Below are 20,178 nucleotides of genomic sequence, written 5' to 3'. Positions count from 1 at the left end.
TTTGTGCTCAAACTTCTCCTGGCCAAGGAGCTTCTTAGGTACAGGAACCCCAGGTCCAAAGGACGTGCTCTACTCCAGGTAATGCTTTCTTGATGGTATGAGGTCCCCATCTCTTTGCTCGCTTCTTTTATATCTCAAGAGATTGCCTCAAGACACAGTCCAATCTTGTAGGTTGAGTCCTGCCCCGCTAACACAAGTGCTGCCCCTCCTCCCTCATTAATATCATAGAGACAGGATTTACATCATATAGGAAATCACACAATACCAGGAATCATGGCCCAGCCCAACGGATACACACATTTTGGGGAGGACATAATTCAATCCATGACATATAGTATTTGACTGCTTAAATTAATCACATTTTATTTGTTCTTTTCCTTTGATTGTTACCAGCAAGGCTTGTTTTGTACATGTTTATGTTTCTTTGCAGGGAGCACCTGAAAGTGGAATTGCTGGGTCATGATTTAGAACAGACTCAACTATCGATGAAGTCTCTGGGAGGTGCAAATTGTTAATGCACTGGGCTGCTAGCTGAAGTTGGAATTTCAAGCCCACCCAAGGGCACTTCAAAAGAATGACCTGGTGATCTACTTCTGAAAAATCAGTCATTAAAAACCCTATGGCACAGAGTTTTACTCTGCCATATGTGGGGTTGCCATGAGTTGGAACTGACTAGCCGACAACTTTTTGTTTTTGAGTTTTTTTAAAATAAAGGGTATATGCCTCAGAGGAGGTTTGACAAATCATTTTGAAAAAGACATTTGCATAATATAACCCATGACTGAAGACATAAAGGGCATTTTAAATACGATCTCTAATTTACCTAGTGATTTTAGGAAAATCCAAGTTTGGTGTGGCCTCTATTTCAGCAGACAGTAACCAAGGCAGCTCTGCTCATTCTGGCTTGTCTGAGGAGAGTTCAGGCAGAGTGAATCTGCATTTGTTTCTCACCGAAGAAATGGAGAGATTGGGAAGGTAAGCCAAGGGCACTGACTCAAGAGACTTAACTCTAGGACCCCTGATTTGTCTTGAATATTAAATCCATGGTCCTTTTTTGTTGTTAAGATTTTACACTGGCTGATGACAGTATTTTTTTCCACATGGGACTCTGTCATGCTTAGCTGGAAGGCAGAGGGCAGTGAGGGTCCTCAGTGGCATAATGGCCAGCAGAGCTCTGTTCCTCTGCAGAGTCTTGAGGCCTGGCTGCGACTGAGGCATTTGCTCTTTGCACCTCAAATTATTCTTTAACTCAAATGCTCTTTCTTCTTCATATACTTGACGGGGTGATGAGTCAAATGCTGGTGAGGAATTGATTGACAGAGCAGAGGCCCAAGACTGGAGCGGGGCCAGGGAGGACAACCATGAAAGGCATTGCAGAAAGAAACCTGTTGCCCAAACCAGGGCAGCCCTCAAGGCTGTGGGAGCTTGCTGGATCTCAGCGCTTATGTCCCTTATCTTTATATTCAAACCATATACCTTGGGGTCTGTGAATCAATATACTCTGCTTATTCACTGTTCCTTTTCTGGAACACTGAGCAGCTCTGGTTGTACAAATACGTTTTCTATCTCTAAGGCCAGTGTTAGGAAGACATTCCTGTCCTTCCTGGTCATGCAGAGAGAGTGTTACAAAGCCATGTTCTGCAGTCCTTTATGCCAGAGCATTGCATGCATGTGTTCTAAGTTGCAGGATGTTACACACTCCTCATAAACCCCGTGAGGCTCTTTATACTTTTGATGTGGTTTTCTTACCTTTTCACACAGCAGACTTTTCTTTTCTCCTATGAGGGGTATTTCCCACTTTATTTTTCCAGGCTTGCAATTCTTAAAAAAAAAAAAAAAAAGTCCAGCTATCAAGGGGACTTGCTTCTTTCTCATTAAGATCCTGAACCACAAGGGTGTCTGATTAAATTAACCATCAATTCTGGAGCCCAAGCAGCACTCTATTTAATCTACAGTTTTCCTATTCACACAGGAGTGATAGAAACCCTTCTCTCCGTTCCTATCACAGTGGCTTCCAGAGGCACAGGGGACAATTTCTATCACTGGCTCTGAAAAGACATGTGTCTCATAACCAGTAGTCAGAAGAGATCAGTGTCGTATATCTTTGAGGAAGTTTGTGAGTGATAAAATCAGATACGAAAGGGAGGAGGAATATATTCCTTGTAGAAGAGAATATTTCGTATTTTCCCAATCACATTTTCTGGGAAATACAGTGTATCCAAATATGCAGTACATGAGAAGGAAACCACATGCCTGCTTTGTTCTTTCCTTTTGGCCTGAGTGTGGTTTTCCTTGCATAGTTTGTCTTTTCAGTTGTGTTCTGCACCTCACTTTGTTCTGCCCTCTTATTTCCTGAATGTATTCACTGAGTAATCCATCTTTACTCTGCAGGCAGTGTGTCCTCACAAATCCTGCAGCTTCTCAGACCCACTATAAAGCAAACCTCTTTGAGAAGCCTCCGGATGGTGACTGGTTGCGTAAAGTAGATTATGCCTGTCTGGAGTTCCCTGAAAATGGTTGTATTCCACTTATTACCTGTCTTTGAAATGAAAATATCAAGATAGTTTATCTTTGAAATGCTCCTCTCTAGACGACCAGGTTGAAAACTTAATAGTATCATCAATTCAGTTTAAAACAACAATCTATTTATTCAAGATACTCTTTTCCCAATTCTGTACCTTGGAAATGTTCTCAATAAAGCTGTATATTTTAGTGTTGTTTTTATTATACTAATTTATTAAGGCCAAAAATGTATTTGATGCTGGGAGGGAGGGGAGGAGGAAGGAAGAGAAGAAGAAAGAGATAGAAAAAGATAGATGATAGATAGATAGATTAGATAGACAGATGATAGATAGAAGATAGATTAGATAGATAGATAGATGATAGATAGAAGATAGAGAGATAGACAGACAGACAGATAGACAAATAGACATATAGTTAGGAGAGTGAGGGAAGAGGTTGAAGAAATAACTTTTTACATGGAGTTGTAATCTAAAAGTCTGCTTGAAGATGGAAGCTCTGCAGAAATGCAATTTTCTCTTTTGTTTCTATCTTTGTCTTCTTAAATACATACTACCTTAGTGAAGGCATCATCTATTACTTTGACAATTCCACTTTATGCCCTCAAACACTAAGACTTCAAGACAGAGAGATTTAAGTCTGCTCATTTATTTCTTTCCTCTCAGATGAGTAGTCAGACTTTCAAGCAAAAGTTGATCCTATTCCTTACAGCTGTCCCTCCCTGTATTTATACCAGTGACTCTCATCTGTAGAGATTTTACCCACCAGTGGACAGTTGGCAATATATGGAGACATTTTTGGTTATCATAGCTATGTGTGGGGAGTAGGTGTTACTAGCATCTAGTGGGTAGAGGCCAGGGATGTTGCTGAACACCCTACAATGAACAGGATAGCTCCCTACAACAAAGAATGATACAGACCAAAATGTCAACAGTGCCGAAGTTGATAAACTCTGATTTACACAAATCAAACTTCGTAGCAAGCGGCGAAGGCAAGGAAATAGTAGAGAAGACAGGAAGAAAATAAAAATAAATTGGGAAATTACTACCAGCCAGATATACACTTTATTTCTTTCATTTACTCCTTATAAACACATCAATAAATACATATAATTAATTATTCTTGCTTTTATTGTTTTTTTCTTCAGTCAAAGGAGGAATGAAAGACCCAGAGAAGTTAAGTAATGTGATTTAAGTTGCTCAACCAGGTGAGCACGATTCTAAAGCCCATGCTTTTCCTATTTCCCCTCACTGGGATCAGGAAGACAATTACTCCATCAAGTGATGGAAAGGATGGTATGTTTTATCAATATGGATTTGGTATGTTGTACATATGATTTACACAAAGGTACATATACATACATATGCATATAGCATAACAACAGCATCAACAACTCTAAGACAGCAGTTCTTAAAGTATGGTTCAGAATGACAAAGTTAGCGTCACCTGGAAATTTGTTACGTGTAATTCTAGGGCTCCATCCATAGATATGGCCTGTTGTTTTTTTTTGTGTGTGCGTTGAGTCCATTACGACTCCTAGCCACCCTATAAAACAGAGTAAACTGCCCTATAAAGTTTCCTAGGCTGTAATATTTTCGAGAGCAGATCACCAAGTGTTTTCTCCCAGGGAGCCACTGGCGGGTTCAGACTACCAACCTTTTGGTTAGTAGCCCAGTACTAAACCTTCATGTCACCAGAGCTCCTTATAAGTATGGACCAGCAAATGGTTTTATCAAGCCTTCTCAGTAATGCTGATGAATGCTAATTTGAGAGCCACTGCTCTGCACCATCCAGTCGAAAGGTCCTCTGGCTCTTTTCTGAAGTAGTCTACTGTCAGGAAACTCCCCTTGCCTCTAATTGTAACAGACTTCTTTTCTTGAGCCAAAAATTATTTTCCTGTCACTTTCATCATTGGTGGTTTTTCCTTTCTTTGCTCTTTATGAACCTGAGATAATTATGAAACACACTGGTTATGTGGTCCTTAGTATTTTCAACAAATAGCAACAATTTGTGGAGATGAGCCCTGTTGACTCCAAGTTAATAGACCTCTTGCCACTCTTTGAGGTTATCCTGTCTTACTCCTCTCTGTTGAGCACACCCTTAAAAACTCTTCATTTCTCCCCTTTCAAAACCAAGAGATTGTAAGGAGCCCCTGCAGGAATGTAAGCCTGTGCTTTTATTTTGACATTTCTTCCAACACTGATTAGATCATGTCTGATCTGTGCTATTGTTTTGTACCAGAGTGTGAACATTTCTAGAGATTACTTTTCATTGCTGGTCTCTTCCTTGAGGGAAAACTTATAGTATAAGAACTAAACATTATAATATGAAGCCAATTTTCTTATGAGGTTTGTAAATTAAATTTTCTTTCCAACTTTATTTAATATATTCGGTGTCACCTTGTAAGGCTACTGAAATAATGTTGTGTACCCCATCAGTCTGTTTCTTGTTTGACGTCTGTGTTTGTTTACATAGCTTTCAAAAGTGGAGAATTCTGCCACCGATTACTGTTGATGGTTTTGAGTCAGAGAGAAGAGAGCATGCTTGTAAATGAAAGTTTTTTTTTTCTTAATGTAGCTGAGTGTTGTCTAAATAAATATTCACTAATTTTATTGAAGACTTCAGTAGGATAATGGAATCACGGGCATTCAGAGAAGTACGGCTTGACTATTTTTATTTATTGGTAATTCCTCTGCCGTTGGACAGTGTGACTATTTAAAATTCATAAGAGGAATGTGATTGATGAAGTGTATGTTTCCTTGTGAAGGTGAAATCTTAGGCTAAGGTAATTGCTCAAAGAACTTTAACAAGGATGTTGTTAAAGGCATTGTCTATCAAAACAGGGGTTTTCAATTTCTGATCTTCCAAGCTGGCCAAAGGATCACCTAGGGATCTTATTAAGAATATACATTAAGTACCTCCGTGGTGGTGATGGAACCCTGATTGCACAATGGTTAAGAGCTTGGCTGCTAACTGAAATGTTGGCAGTTCAAATATATCAGCCACTCCTTGGAAACCCTATGGGGCAGTTCTACTCTGTTCTGTAAGGTCACTATGAGTTGGAATTGACTCAATGGCAATGGGTTAGATGGCGGCGACTGGGAAGATATACAGGTAGTTTTTATCTCAAGATGGGGTCCCATTCAGGAAACTCTATCATGAGACGATTCTGAAGTAAGTCAAATACCTCTTTTTTTTGTTTTGTTTTCAGTATTATTGCCTTGTGTTATCAGTATTTCTATAAATCTGATCTTTGAACATCTGCAAGTGAGCATCTGAGTATGATATCATCAGCAAATTATGGCTGCAACATTGTATGTAGTACATATTACTAATGATAGAATGTACAATGTGCAAAAAAAAAAAAAAAAAAGACGGTCAAAAGCGCAGTTTGTTGTAACTTGAATATGTCCTAAGTCGGGGACTACCTGTATTTTATGAACCTTCTCCAGTGATTTTTATATGTACCTAGATCTGGGAACTACTACACATTGTCCCCTCTGTGAAGATCTAGTGGAGAAAGCTTCTCAGCCTGTAGGACAGGAAAATGTCATGCTTCTCTGAAGAAACTATGTTTGATCTGTGAACGTTATAAAGTTTATAACTTAATAACTTTATATAAATGTTATAAACTGCCTGTATTTACCTTTTTGATTTGACTGTTAGGAAGCTTAGAGGCAATTCTGACCCACCATTAGCTTTTACATAGGACTTTGTAGAATATGTTTTTATATCTTTTTTTTTTTACTCTGGTTTTATTTTAGCTTTCTCCCCATATTTTCATTTCACTCCCATGTCTTTGTTTTAATTCAATTTTTTATGGTATTTTAAATAATTTTTTGGTATACCCAGTTGCTATGGAGTCGATTCTGACTCACAGTGACCTCAAGTGTGTCAGAGTAGAACTGTGCTCTATATGGTTTTCAGTGGCTAATTTTTTGAAAGTACCTAGGTGCCTGTGGGTGGACATGAACAGTTAACTTTTACGGTTAGCAGCTGAACACGTTAAACGTTTATACTACCCAGAGACTCTTCTCTTATAGTATTGCTATTTCTGTTGTTAGTTGCTATTGAATCAATTCTGACTCATACCAGTCCCATGCCTGGTGAGTAGAGCTACCTTATGGGGTTTTCAAGGCTGTGACCTTTCAGAAGTGTATTGCCAGGCCTGTCTTCCACGGTGCCACTGGGTGGGTTTGAACAGCCAACCTTTCAGCTAGTTGTTGAGCACTTAACTGTCGGTGTCACCTGTTGTTGTACTTAGGTGCTGTTGAGTCGATTCCAACTCATAGCAACCTTATATACAACAGAACTGCCCAGTCCTGCACCATTCTCATGATAGGTGTTATGCTTGACCCCTTTGTTACAGCCACTGTGCCAATCCTCATTGAGGGTCTTCTTCTTTTTCATTGACCCTCTACTCTACCAAACATGATGTCCTTCTCCAGGGACTGATACCTCCTGATACCATGCCCAAAGTATGTGAGATGAAGTCTCGCCATCCTCGTGTCTAAGCCACATCCTAGGTATACGTCTTCCAAGACAGATTTGTTTATTTTTCTGGCAGTCCGTGGTATATTCAATGTTCTTTGCCAACACCACAACTCAAAGGTGTCAATTCTTTGGTCTTCATTATTTATTGTCCAGCTTTTGCATGCATATGAGGCAATTGAAAACACCATTGCCTGTATAAATACATATAATAATTGTAGCAAAAAGACTGCCATATGTATCATTAATGGCCTGTTTTAGGGAATGGTATTTAGTAACCCTGAATTAGCTATTGCTGAACTTAATTCTGTATTCTCCATATGCAGTGCTTCTGTGACAGTAAATCAAGTTATGAAACAGAACCATGGTCAAATAGTATATGGAATTATACATTCTGTGTTCCCCTTTTGGTGTTTTATAACAAACATTAACAGTTTAAAGGCTCTGAAAAAATGCAATAAAGACATTTAGAGATCATTAACCCAGCATTTCCCAAACTTTTGAAAAACCAATCACCCCCTCCCTCCCCAAAAGAGCACATGTTAACATTTCCAAGTGGTATATTGTTTGGGAAATGCTTTTTGGTGGCTTATGGTTGCAAGTGCTGAGTAGAAATAAGGATGAAATAAAGAAAGCCATTGTGTTGGATGAGCAGAAATTATTAAGCATAGCTGGTGGAAATTTAACTGAATTAAGTGAGTAAACTTTAGGAAAAGGTGTTGGTCAATTGGACTTGTGGAGAAAAAGATAAAATAAGGAAAAAGAAAAAACTATAGAAAATTTATATTCTTGCAATGACAGAAGGGAAAAGCTTCAAAAGTAGACATTCGCAGAATAACCAAGTGGGGCTGAGACCCTAGCTCATCCGGACCATGATTCCAATTTCCTGGCGCTCATGGGATTTTACTAAGATGTGGGGTAAATGAAAATTTCTGGGTTCAAAGAGTTAACACACTTGACTGCTAACCAAAACGTTGGAGGTTCGAGTTTCACTCAGAGGCATGCTGGAAGAAAGGTCTGGCAATCTTCTACCAAAAAATCAGCCATGGAAAACCATATGGAGCACAGTTCTACTCTGACACACAGTGGGTTGCCATGAGTCAAGTCAACTGAACAGAACTGGTTGATTAGTGTAAATGAAGGTAGAGCAACCTATGGTTTGAGGAGAAGCAACCAATAGCAGGGGGAAAGTGATTGGGTGTCTGGGGAGAAATTTGGATGGGTTTATGGGTCAGATGGAGGATGAAATCATAAGGGAAAGAATTTGGGTGTGTATGAGTGCATTAAACCAGCCCTGAGGGTATGAAATCTCCCTAGAACTTGCAGACACATTGTATCTCCTGGTGAACTTGGTCAGAACATGAATAAATTGAATGTTTTGTGTGCCCATGTTGCTCCAGTTTTCCTATCTACATCCCTAGGCGGGACATGGAGAAATAATTTTATTCTATGGAAATTCTGCTCAGTTGAAGGAAATGTTTCACGTGAAATTCTATTTATTGGTTTTCACTTTGTCACTCCAACTCACAGTCCATGTTAAATCATTTTAAACACTACTCTAATCTTTGAGTGCACAAAAATTAAACAGGGGTTGGGGAAACTAGTCTAATGCAATTCAGTTCGGCAGTTTGAAACCACCAGGGGCTCCATGGGAGAGAGATGTGGCAGTCTGGCTCTGTAAAGATTTACAGCCTTGGAAACCCTATGTGGTCACTGTGGGTTGGAATTGACTTGACTGCAACAGGTAATGGGTAATGTGTGGCAGTGTAACCTAAGTTATTCATGGAAATAAACACTGGCTCTCAGTTCAGCACCTAAATCATTCAGGGTGAACCAAATGAAAGATAAGCATGAATTTAGAAGGCTCAATACAGGCAGTCCACAGGAAAATGCTTGTGAGACCTACTCAATAGCAATTATAAGAAGGTGCCATACTTTTACTATGGCACAAAGAGCAATATTGGTCAATGCAAATTATGTGGCCCAAAGAAGTGAGTGGACTAAGAGAGTTTTGTAGTCATTTGCAAGATATCCTAATCTCTTAACACCTCATGAGAACCAATTCCATGATTTCTATTGCTTCATCATTAAGTTCTTATCACTTGAATCCATTCTCCTTTGCTAGGTAACCATGTTTATTAACCAGGAATCTTCTTGGTCAATTTTTCTTTTCTAGTTGAGAAAATTTACCTCCTTTGATATATTTTTACCAGTTATCTCTGTTTGAATTAAATGTCTGTACAGTTTTTTCCAAACTCTTTTCTTCTGTATTCAATACATACACACACACACATACACACACAAGCCCATCATGGTGGGGGCATTTTCTTTAAAAAATCTTCTTGGCTACCCTACTAGCTTATTTCAAGCCATTACTAAGATCATTCAGCGTTTACAGACCTAAACAGGTTTTATTATTTTGAATTATTTTTAGTTCCAGCTCTAAAGTTTAAGTAACTGAAGGGAGAGGAAAATTGAAGTTACCAAAAAAATCGTTTAGGTCTATAAACATTAAATGTTCTTGGTAATGGCTTGAGATAGACTAGTAGGGTAACCAAAAAGGTTTCTTTAGAAAAAAAATTTTTTTTAATGGGCTTTTTGGTTTGTTTTTAAATAGAGAAGAATCCAGAATTACATAAATTTAACTTGAACAGGGATAAGCTGATAAAGATTTGTCCAGGGTGATGGTGTTAACTATCTTAGCAGTATGATGCTATTTCTTCCCTGTCTGTTACATGTCCAGAAAAGAAGAAGGCACTGTATAGATTGAGAGTATGAGGTAAGATGGTATCATGGAGAGAGAAATGGGCTGGTGCTCTGATGAATTATTTTGTAACAGTAATAGTAGAAAGCTACTGTACTCCGTCTTCGAGGGCCACTGTGAGTCGGAATCAACTTGAGGACAAACAATAACAACATTGTTTATTGAGTGCCTCAAAAATTTCAAGATAATGTGGCATGCTTTGTATATTTTGTTGCTGTTTTTAGGTGCCGTTGAGTCAGTTTTGACTCATAGCAATGTAGCTCTTTAATCTTCGCAATGACCTTTTAAAACAGTATTATTATCCCTGCCTTATAGAAAACTGAATTCCAGAGAGACTGGGTAACTTTCTTAAGGTCACATAGCTTGTAATTGATGGAACTATAATTCAGATTGAGAATGCCATATTGACTTAAGCTCTCTACTCTTATTGCTCCTATTTCTTTTCTTTAAAGATGCCAAATAAGAAGCAGAGTAAAATAACTATGCAGCAGCTTGATGATTTTATTGGCCATGGAATAAACAATTAACTGACATCCCCCAAATCTGATGTTTAAAATAACAAAGGCTTATTCCTCTCTCACCCTACATGTCCAATGTGTTTCAATTGAGACTTTCACTCCATGTCTTCATAGCCCTCATCAAGGTCCCAGGGTGATGGGTTACATATCACTTCTACTCCCAACTCAGTGGGGAGAAAGAGTCACTTGGCTCATAGTCTTAGTCATGGTTCCAGGTGACATGCTACATGTTTCAGTCACTCTCAATGAGGAGAGCTGGTAATGTGGACCAGAGTCTGAATCATAGTCCAGTGTGACAGGCTATATGTCACATTCACTCTCAACTCAACGGGAAAAATCAGTCACATGGCCCTGCCTAACCACAGAGTGTGACAAGAAGCACAATCCTACCAAGTTCCTGGCATGAGAGGAGAAATGAAAAGACTGAGTAGTCCAGTAGCAAATACAATGCTGTTGCAGGTGATTTCCTTTCATCAGTCGGATGCCACTTACCTCTTCACTGTTTTAATTTTCCCTTCCCGTCAACTTAGTACTTTTAACTAGAAGTGGGTGTAACTTTGTTTCCTGCCGTGGCTTGTCCAACTCTCTGTCCTGCCTCTCAAAACCATGTGAGAAGCTAATGCCCTGACCTCTTCACACTTAGTTTTATCAACCCCAAAATAAGTAGTTGGATTAGGAGATCTTTAAGAGACCTGCCAAATGAAGACTTTTATGACTTCATGAAAAGGCAAAATAAACCCTCCTCCTTTGATTATCTAGCACTTCTCAGGCAGGTAAAATAGGCGGTATATGGCTGGGGGGACATAATCCAGCAATGGGGAGATAAGCGGCTGAGGGACAGTGGTGCTGAGCAGGGATAGAAATTAAAGATAAACTGTGGAGATAGACCTTAGACTCCAATCCAAGAGATCTAAGGCAGGTAAGAAATAAGAAATAGGATACGATTACATCTAGGATGCTCTGACTTTAATTTTTTTATTTATTGGTTCTTTGGTGATTATTTAAGGTAAACTATTATTTTTTTTTCATACAGACACACAATGTCTAAATGCAAAGTTTAAGCAGAGTGCTTTTTTTGAGATTTCAGTGAAATACACCCAGGGCTTGTTTTATGGCTTGTACAGTGTGAACACCTCTACCTATCTGTCAAGGACCCCTGGGTGGTGCAAATGGTTGAGCACTCAACTACTAGCCAAAACGCCAGTGGTTCAAACTCACTGAGAAGCTCCTTGGAAGACAGGCCTGGTGATCTGCTTCTGAAAGTCACAGACCCGAAAACCCTTTGGAGCAGCTCTACTCTGCACAGATGGGGTCAACATGAGTCAGAATTTACTTGAAGGCAACTAACAACAACAACCCATCTGTCAGTATGTTTGTACAGTGTTTGCCTGTGTGTTGCTATGATGGTGGGAGCTATGCCAGTGGTATTTCAAATACCAGCAGTGTTACACATGTTGGACAGGTTTCAGCAGAGCTTCCAGACCAAGACAGGCTAGAAAGACAAGACTGATGATCTACTTCTGAAAATTAGCCAGTGAAAACCTTATGGATCAAAACAGAATACAGTTTGATATAGTGCTGGAAGAGGAGCACCCTTAGGTTAAAAGGCATTTAAAACACATAGTGGCCACAACAATGGACTCAAACATACTAACAATTATGAAGATGGCACAGGACCAGGCAACACTTTGTTCTGTTGTACATGGGGTCACCATGAGCCATAGCCAACTTGATTAAAACTAACAACAACAACAGTATGATCATGGTAGTTGCAGACATCTTTCATCTAGTACCAGAGTAACCCGGCTATAGCATAAGATTTTTAATAGCTGAATAAGTTTTGAAAGCTAACATCAGTTGAATTATAAAAATTATGGCGATAGGTGATACCAAATGTCTTAGGCATATTTCCAAATATTCAGACCACTGTCATTTTTCTGATAGGCATTTTTTTTTTTAACTATGGACATCCTCATCAAATTATGGCTTCCTGAAATGAACACATGGGTTCATACACATGGGCATATGGCTTCGTGGAAGATGAGAAGAGCCAGAGCAGATGCATGGGCCTAATGTACCACAAGCATGGCAGCCTCCTTAGACAAAGGCTAAGAGGACTAGAATAGAATACAGCCCTTAAGCCCTACACAACGGCTACAGAACAGAGCGAACAAAAGCTCCACCTGAGCATGTTGTCTGCTTAGCTCTCTGCACTGGTCTTCCTTCCTCACTTCCCTACATGGTAATCTTACTAGTCAATACCATATATAGTGAGCTTGCCCGAAAGTAAAACTGACACAGGGAAACTCCTTAGAAAAGGAGTGCATAGAATTCCCTGACAAGGAGTATGAAATTTATTCTCTAGAAAATGAGAAACTAGGAAAATTTCTGAGTAGGGCAGTGAAAATGTAAGAACTATGCATTCTAAAGAGTTACCTGGTAGCAGAAAGTAAGAGGATTTACAAGGGAAAGGTTTAGGAGCTTGTTATAAAAGACTAAAAAAAAAAGAGCTTGTTATAAAAGACTAGAACAGGATAATTAATAATAGCTTTGGTAATGAGTATAAAGATTGATTATATTTTAGAGGTGAGGGAGTGGAAGAGGAAGTCATAATTGGCTCTAAGATTTTAAGTCTTTTTCACTGGCTAGGGAAATAGTAGGCACTCAATAAATAGTTTTGAAAGGATGGCTGGTTGGGTGGATAGATGGTTGGATGAGTTCTACTGACAGTTTATTGGAAGGAAGGTAGAGGGAAGTGAATGTGTTTTTGATAATAGGTCAAGAGTATGTGAAATAACTTAAATATGAAACCATGGAAGACAGCACAGTCCTTGTCAGGCCCTGGGATTCAAAACTTAAATGAGCATTTACTTATATACCTGAAACCTAAATGGTGATCATGGAAGGTGATTCTCTATCTTATTAAGCTAGTACATTTATTTTGAAAGAAACTCTGAATCTGCTGTGAATGAGAGCAGGCTTGTGTTCTCTAGCCAGTGAAGGGATTGGCAACTCATAGCACGCAGGCCAAGGCAATAGGAAATTGTTCTCAGAGCAGGATGGTTACTACTCTAACTTTCAAGTAAGCTATTGTCTTTCTTTTCCAGCCTCCATTTTCCACCTTCCCTCCTCCATTTTCCACCTTCTCCTCTCCACTCCCTTTGTACTCATTGCCTTCCTGCCTCTTCAAGTTATCCAAAGTACAACCATACTGCTCCTGCTCCCACCCCGTCAGTACCATATGCAACACAGAACCATCCTGATTAAATTTGCCTTCCCCAAGATCTACACATTTTTCAACATTCCTTGTCTTTCTACTCCTTGCCAATTCTTTTTCTTCATCTTTAGTTCCAAGTCCAAGCAGAATTTACATTTATTTGGAGAGAATGACGGTAGCATGGTGTCAGGAGGAATATGCTCATATACACTCTTTCAAGTTATATGAATGGTGGTGTGATTGACTAGCCGCTAAGTTGAAATGAGACTTCAAAACCTCTTAAAACCAAACTCATTGCCATTGAGTCAATTCGAACTCATAGTGACCCTATAGGACAGAGTACAGCTGCCCCATAGGGATTCCAAGAAGGGGCTGGTGGATTCGAATTGCCGACTTTTTGGTTAGCAGCCATGCTCTGAACCACTATGCAACCCTATAAAATTGTACCTAGTACCAGCTTTTGAAAAGAAACTCAAATTTGCCTGCACGGTGTAGCTTAGAGGGGTGCTGCCTGTTCCCACCTGTTCAAACTGACTCTCCACTTGGAGGAGGATTTGCACAATTAGAATCAGTGGCATTGATTGCTGGAGCAATTATAGATCTGAACTGGAGCTGAATGTTCCAGAAACTATCTGTTACCTCTTAAACGCAGTGGAGAATATCTCCAGGTCAAAACCAATACCCTTTGAATCTTAGAACTGAGAGTTACAAAGCCATCATTTAGCACAACTTTCTTATTTCAAAGATAATGAAGTAGAGGTCCAGGGAAAGTTATGTGTGCTGTGCAAAGCCCCAACATTCACTGAGAAAATAACGTATCTTTTTAATTTTTTTTGCTCGAAAAATATTTGAACATTTTTCTATATATTGTTAAATATTTTGCTAAAACCTCCACAATATTCCATCACATAGAGGTGCCAGAACTAATTTAACCAAATACCTGTTTAGTACATTGAGGTTATATTCATTTGTTTTACTTCTATAGATAATACTGAGGCATTGTTCGTTCAATGGTAGAATTTTTGCCTTCCGTGCAGGGGACCAGGGTTTGATTCCTGGCCAGTCCCCCTCATGTGCAACCACCACCTGTCTGTCATTGGAGGCTTGTATGTTGCTATGATGCTAAGCAGACTTCAGAGAAGCTTCTAGACTAAGAAGGATCTGGGAAGAAAGACCTGGTGATCTACTTCTGAAAATAAGACAGTGCAAACCCTATGGATCACAACCGTCTGATCTACAATAGATCACGGGGATGGCGCACGACTGGGCACCATTATGTTCCATTATGCATGGGACCACCATGGGTTGGGGCTGACTCCAGAGCAGCTGGCAACAGCAACGTAGATAATACTACAACAAACATTCTTAAACATCAGTCCTTGTACACATCTTTATCATGGTGGAGCAGTGGTTAAGATTCAGGCTGCTAACCAAAATGTTAGCAGTTTGAATCCACCACCTACTCCTTGGAAACACTATGGGGCAATTCTACTCTGTCCTTTAGAGTCCCTAAGAGTTGGAATCACCTCAACGGCAACAGGTTTTTTTTTTTGGTCAGTTTGAAGGAAAGCGATCTCTGGGTCAGAGACTGTGCACATTGAACACTTTAATCCCATTCTAAATTGTCCTCCAAGAGTTCTTACCAGCTTCCAATACTCAGTGCTGGATGAGGGTGACTGTTTCTCTGCATCCTCACCAGCACTGGCTATTTTCACTAACAAATGACATGGAGATGGAGTCTTAATTCACATTACTGTACTTATTAGCAAGTTGAACAATTTTTTTTTTTTTTCTAATTTCATTGGTGTTGCATTTTCTTTATTCGTTCTTTAATCAATGTCCTTTTCCCCATTTTTCTATTGGAGTTTGTATCTTACTGGTTTGTAAAAATTTGTTAAAAAGATAAAATAGAGCCTACAAAACAATCCCTCAATTGAAGGTAAGTGTTATTATTGGTAATGTCATTGTTTTGTTGTGGTTGTTGATATTGTGTTTGCTGCTCAGTGTTGTCTCATGCTTAGGAAGAAACTACAAAAGGTACACTGTCCAGGGTCAAATAGAATATGTTAGGTTGATCAGAAGGTAAATGTATCTTTATTTCTTTGGGGAAAATGCACCAGAGTATATCCCAATTATTCTGTTGATTTAAAAATCTTTCATCTGCATCCTTTAGCCAGGCTCTATTCCCAGTGGAATAAAGTGAAATATGATTTATGTTTCAGGCAAACATTTAACGGCATGCAAACAATTCCACCTCTTTCGTTTTCTCTCAAACTAGGCACTGGGATTCTTTCTTTTCTTGGAAATTACGGGAACTGACCTCAGAGAATATATCAATTGCAAAGTGCCTCCTTTCTTTCTGTAGCGTTTTGCATTATTCCCATTTTTTCTCCTCTAGAAAGTGTGAAATTATGTATCTTAAATGGAATCAGTGTAGCAGTTTTTTATCTTTTTAAATATTTAGCAGTACACAGTGTTTGCTTTTTATGTTTCATTCTTGAATATTGTGTTTTATAGAAGACTATCAGGGAGTTTCCTTTTTCATTTTTATAGCAGGTTTCACACTCATGTGGGCTTGTGCTTATTCATTTGCCTGCTGCTGTGTTTGAACTCTTCCCCTGGGGCATGAGTGGCATTGATGATTGGTCGCCCCAGCAAGCATTAGTGAGGAAAGATGGAGACGACTCAGGGATGTTGAGTATAGTCCATGGTGGGTGAGAACTGGAAAATATATCAGACTTTTGTGTGGTTGGTCATGGAGCGTGAAGATATGTAATTTGCCTAGCTCAGTTCCTTCGCATAGTAAATACTCCAGTGATGTTGTTGCTCTCCTATTACACTTCTCTTTTACCCCAGGCACGAGGGAATAGGGCTCTATCAGGACACCAGGGACCCTGTTATAGCCATATCAGTTTCAGAAACTCACTGGAATTATTTCATACATGCAGATAACAAGACGCTTTTGGTGCAGGACAGGATACATTTTTAAGTAAGAGAAATTAAAAGGGATTTTGTACTGATTGGGAAAGTGAGAGGTGACAGAGCCCCAAACGTGATTTTGCCATGATCTTAGTTTGGCCTCAACCACCTGTCTGTCAGTTTGTTGTACAGTGTTGAATAGTGTCTTTCTAGATGGTGGCTCAGTGATGAAGAACTCCACTCCTAACCAAAAGGTCAGCAGTTTGAATCCACCAGCCACTCCTTGGAAACACTGTGGAGCAGTTCTACTCTGTTGTATAGGGTTGCTAGAGTTGGAATCAACTTGATGGCAATGGGTTTGGTTTGGGTTTATGATGCTGGAAGCTACATCAACACTATTTCAAATATCACACTGTCACCCATGGTGAACAGGTTTCAGTGGAGCTTCCAGACTAAGACAGACTAGGAAGAAAGGCCTAGTGATCTACTTCTGAAAAAAGACAATGAAAACCCTGTGGACCACAACAGAACATTGCCTAATAAAGTGCTGGAAGATGAGTGCTCTGGGTTGGAGGGCACTCATAATACACAGTGGCTGCAACAGTGGACTCGAGCATATCAAGGATTGTGAAGATGGTGTAGGACCAGGTAATGTTTCATTCTGTTGTACATGAGGTTGCCATGAGTTGGAGCTGACTCAATGGCAATTAATAATGGGAACGAGTTTGGCCTAGTGCTGCGTGTCTTTCTCTGACTTTACAGTGGTAGCAGAGGTGGTGGGCTGCAGAGATAGCAGAGGACGGATATGCTCCCTCAATGTGAAATGTTAGGGTACTTCCCTGCTGCAAAAGGGTGGTCTCATGGGCTTGGTGAGGTAAGGCTTCTGGAGATTCTCGGACAGTATCCTCTATGAATTCACTAGAAATACACAGATCCTTCTACAAGATAGCAATATAGATCTGGCCCAGGTTCTCTGTGAGTCCTGGCTGAGGATGGGCATTGGAGACACATTTGCTCCACAGAAGAAAGTGGAATTCATTCTCCAGGTGTAGAAGGAGAAAGGGCTTGAATGAAAGAAAAGAGTTCATCTTGTGTTGGTGGAAGTTGCTTAACCTTTCCTCTGCACTAAGTATTTAGACATGTAGGAGGATAATCACATCAACCCCCAGCCTATTTAATAGGGCAAATGAGTTGAAATTGTGATGAGATTTTAAATCCATGTCAATCAGCAAATTCAAAACACAGCACTAAGATTAGAAACTCACGATTACCTGTAGAGTATCCTTGTGGGCAAAATTAAAGCATATTGAAATTTCTTAGCAGTTATTTTAATCCCAGATATAACCTGGTTCAAATGAGTTTATTTTCCTATTCTGAGCACAATGGGCTACCTACATATAAGGTAGACTTCCTTTAGAGATGGAATTTTCTGTTACTTCAGAACTTGGTGCTGATCTTTCTTAGGTCATAGTCAACACACTTAAATCACAAACTTGGAAGAGATTTGGAGAGGTCTCCAAGGTACAACTTTTTAGTGGGAAACGCAGAAGACTGTTCTTCTAAGGAACTGACTTGGCCAGTGAGCTTTATTAGATCATACCACTTTATTGTACACTTTTGTAAGCCGTGTTTCTGTATTATGAACATTTATTTTTGATGTGGTCAGGTTAACTGTTCTAAGCCAGAGAAGCAGAAACACACCCAATAACTGATTTTTGAGAAGAGGTCTTTTAGATTTGCATTTAGGTGATGTCTAAGGCTGGATTCTCTAGAGAAGCAAAACCAGTAAAGCATATAAATACATATGTAGTGAGAGATTCATATCAAAGAAATGGTTTACCATGTTATAGGGGCTAGAACATCCCAAGTCCGTGGGTCAGGATAGAGGCTTCTCCTGATTCATGTAGCTGTGGGGGCTGGCAAACCCAAGATCAGCAGGTGAGAGCAGGGCTTTTGTTCACAAGCTGTGAAGATTGATGAATCTCAAGATCGGCAGGCAAGGTCACAGGTAAGCTGCTACCTCAAGTCCCATGAGCTGGAGGTCAGATGAACAGGAGCCAGCTGCAGGATCCAGCACAAGCAAAAAGCCCCTGAGCCTTGCTGGAATGTCCACTTATGTTTGATGCAGTCCACATGCCCAAGGAAACACCCTTTCAACTGATTGGCTACTCACAGCAGATCCCATCATGGAGGTGATCACATATCAAATCTCAACATGGAAGTGATCATATTATACAATTGCCAAACCACTGAGAATCACAGCCCAGCCAAGTTGACACACAATCTTAACCATCACAGGTGAGTAATATATTTGCTAATACACGATTCGTTGTCTTTTAAAATACTTTCTTTTTTTATGTTTAGTTATTTTTAGGAATACAGAAAAAAAAATTCACAGTAATCCTCTTCTTTTTAGTGGAGGCTCTGCCCTCCTTGGACCAAGAATCTCGAGACTCCCCTAACATTTTCTGTATTGGTGTTTACAAACAATGGTATAAATTACTTTAATGTTTTCTGGATTATTTACATAAGACGCAATGATACAGTATGGTAATAATGAGGGCAATAAATTTAGGAAGCTGGAAAGGCAGCTACATAAGTCACTTATGGAAAATTGAATACTATATCTTTGTGTTTTAGGCTGGTGTTTGTTTAACTGATTTTTCAAAAAAAACAAAGATATCAGAAATACTTCCCCTATAAGCAGCCATATGACCTCCAGGAGGCAGTTAAGAGAAATGTAATGGCACTACTTGATATATTGCAAGTTATGCCTTTGGCAGTGATCCAATTTTTTCCTAGTCTTTATTCACTAGGGAGTAAAATTATTGCCTCATAAAACAAGAGAAATGTCCAGTTATTTCTTAAGTAGAACCCTATTAACTTTACCACTGTCACCAGTTCCTTTCCACAATATTAAAATCTTTTCAGCCTTCTGGCAGGGAGGATGTTACTTACCCAGCTGTAGTGATCCAAGGACAATTATTGTGAAAAACATGTATTTCCTTGAAAGACTAAATTTTGAAAGAACCAATTCTTAGAATGTCCCAATGAATCATTGGATTCATAAGAGCATTTTTTTTAAAACCATTTGACTATTCAGACCCATCCGACAGAATATAAAAAAAAGTGAGTCTTAATGTTAAGAAACTTTTTTGATTGAGAGAATTTAATTATTGAATTGTATTACAGTATTAACATTGAATGAGTTTTATTTATTTGGAAAATCTGGATAATTTTCTTTATTTTCCATCTGAATGTTGCCTTGTGTAGAACATCCCTTTAGGCTATACTGAGAATCATAGTCCCATTTCTGCTTGGTAGGGAAATAAAAGTGCTATTTTACCCATGCAGTTTGGATGAGAATGATTAGAACCCATTTGAGGAGATATGATGGCTCCTACAGAAGAGAGGAAGTAACCTTTAGACTGTTCCATTCTGCCTTGGTTGGTTATTGTTAAGAACTGGCTAGGAAATAAGACCAGACTTAATCAGGGGTGATGTTAGTTGCCCTTAAACATGATCTATTCCCTCTGGCTCTTATGTTGAGCCTTTAAGAACCAAACCCTTTGTATCCATTTTTAATTTCCCCTTAGCTGGGATTTTGCCTTTGACCAAGTTGGGTCTAGGCTTGTACAACAATATTTGAATTATTTTTGTCAAAGCTATAGCAGTTAGAATTTGGGTAGGCTGCAAGTCAAAGTGCCTTCATTGGGTTAATCCAAATGCAGACCCTAAGACCAGACTTT

The sequence above is a fragment of the Loxodonta africana genome, chromosome 17, assembly GCF_030014295.1.
Source record: "Loxodonta africana isolate mLoxAfr1 chromosome 17, mLoxAfr1.hap2, whole genome shotgun sequence".
NCBI lineage: Eukaryota > Metazoa > Chordata > Mammalia > Proboscidea > Elephantidae > Loxodonta > Loxodonta africana.
Note: the sequence above shows the minus strand (reverse complement) of the source record.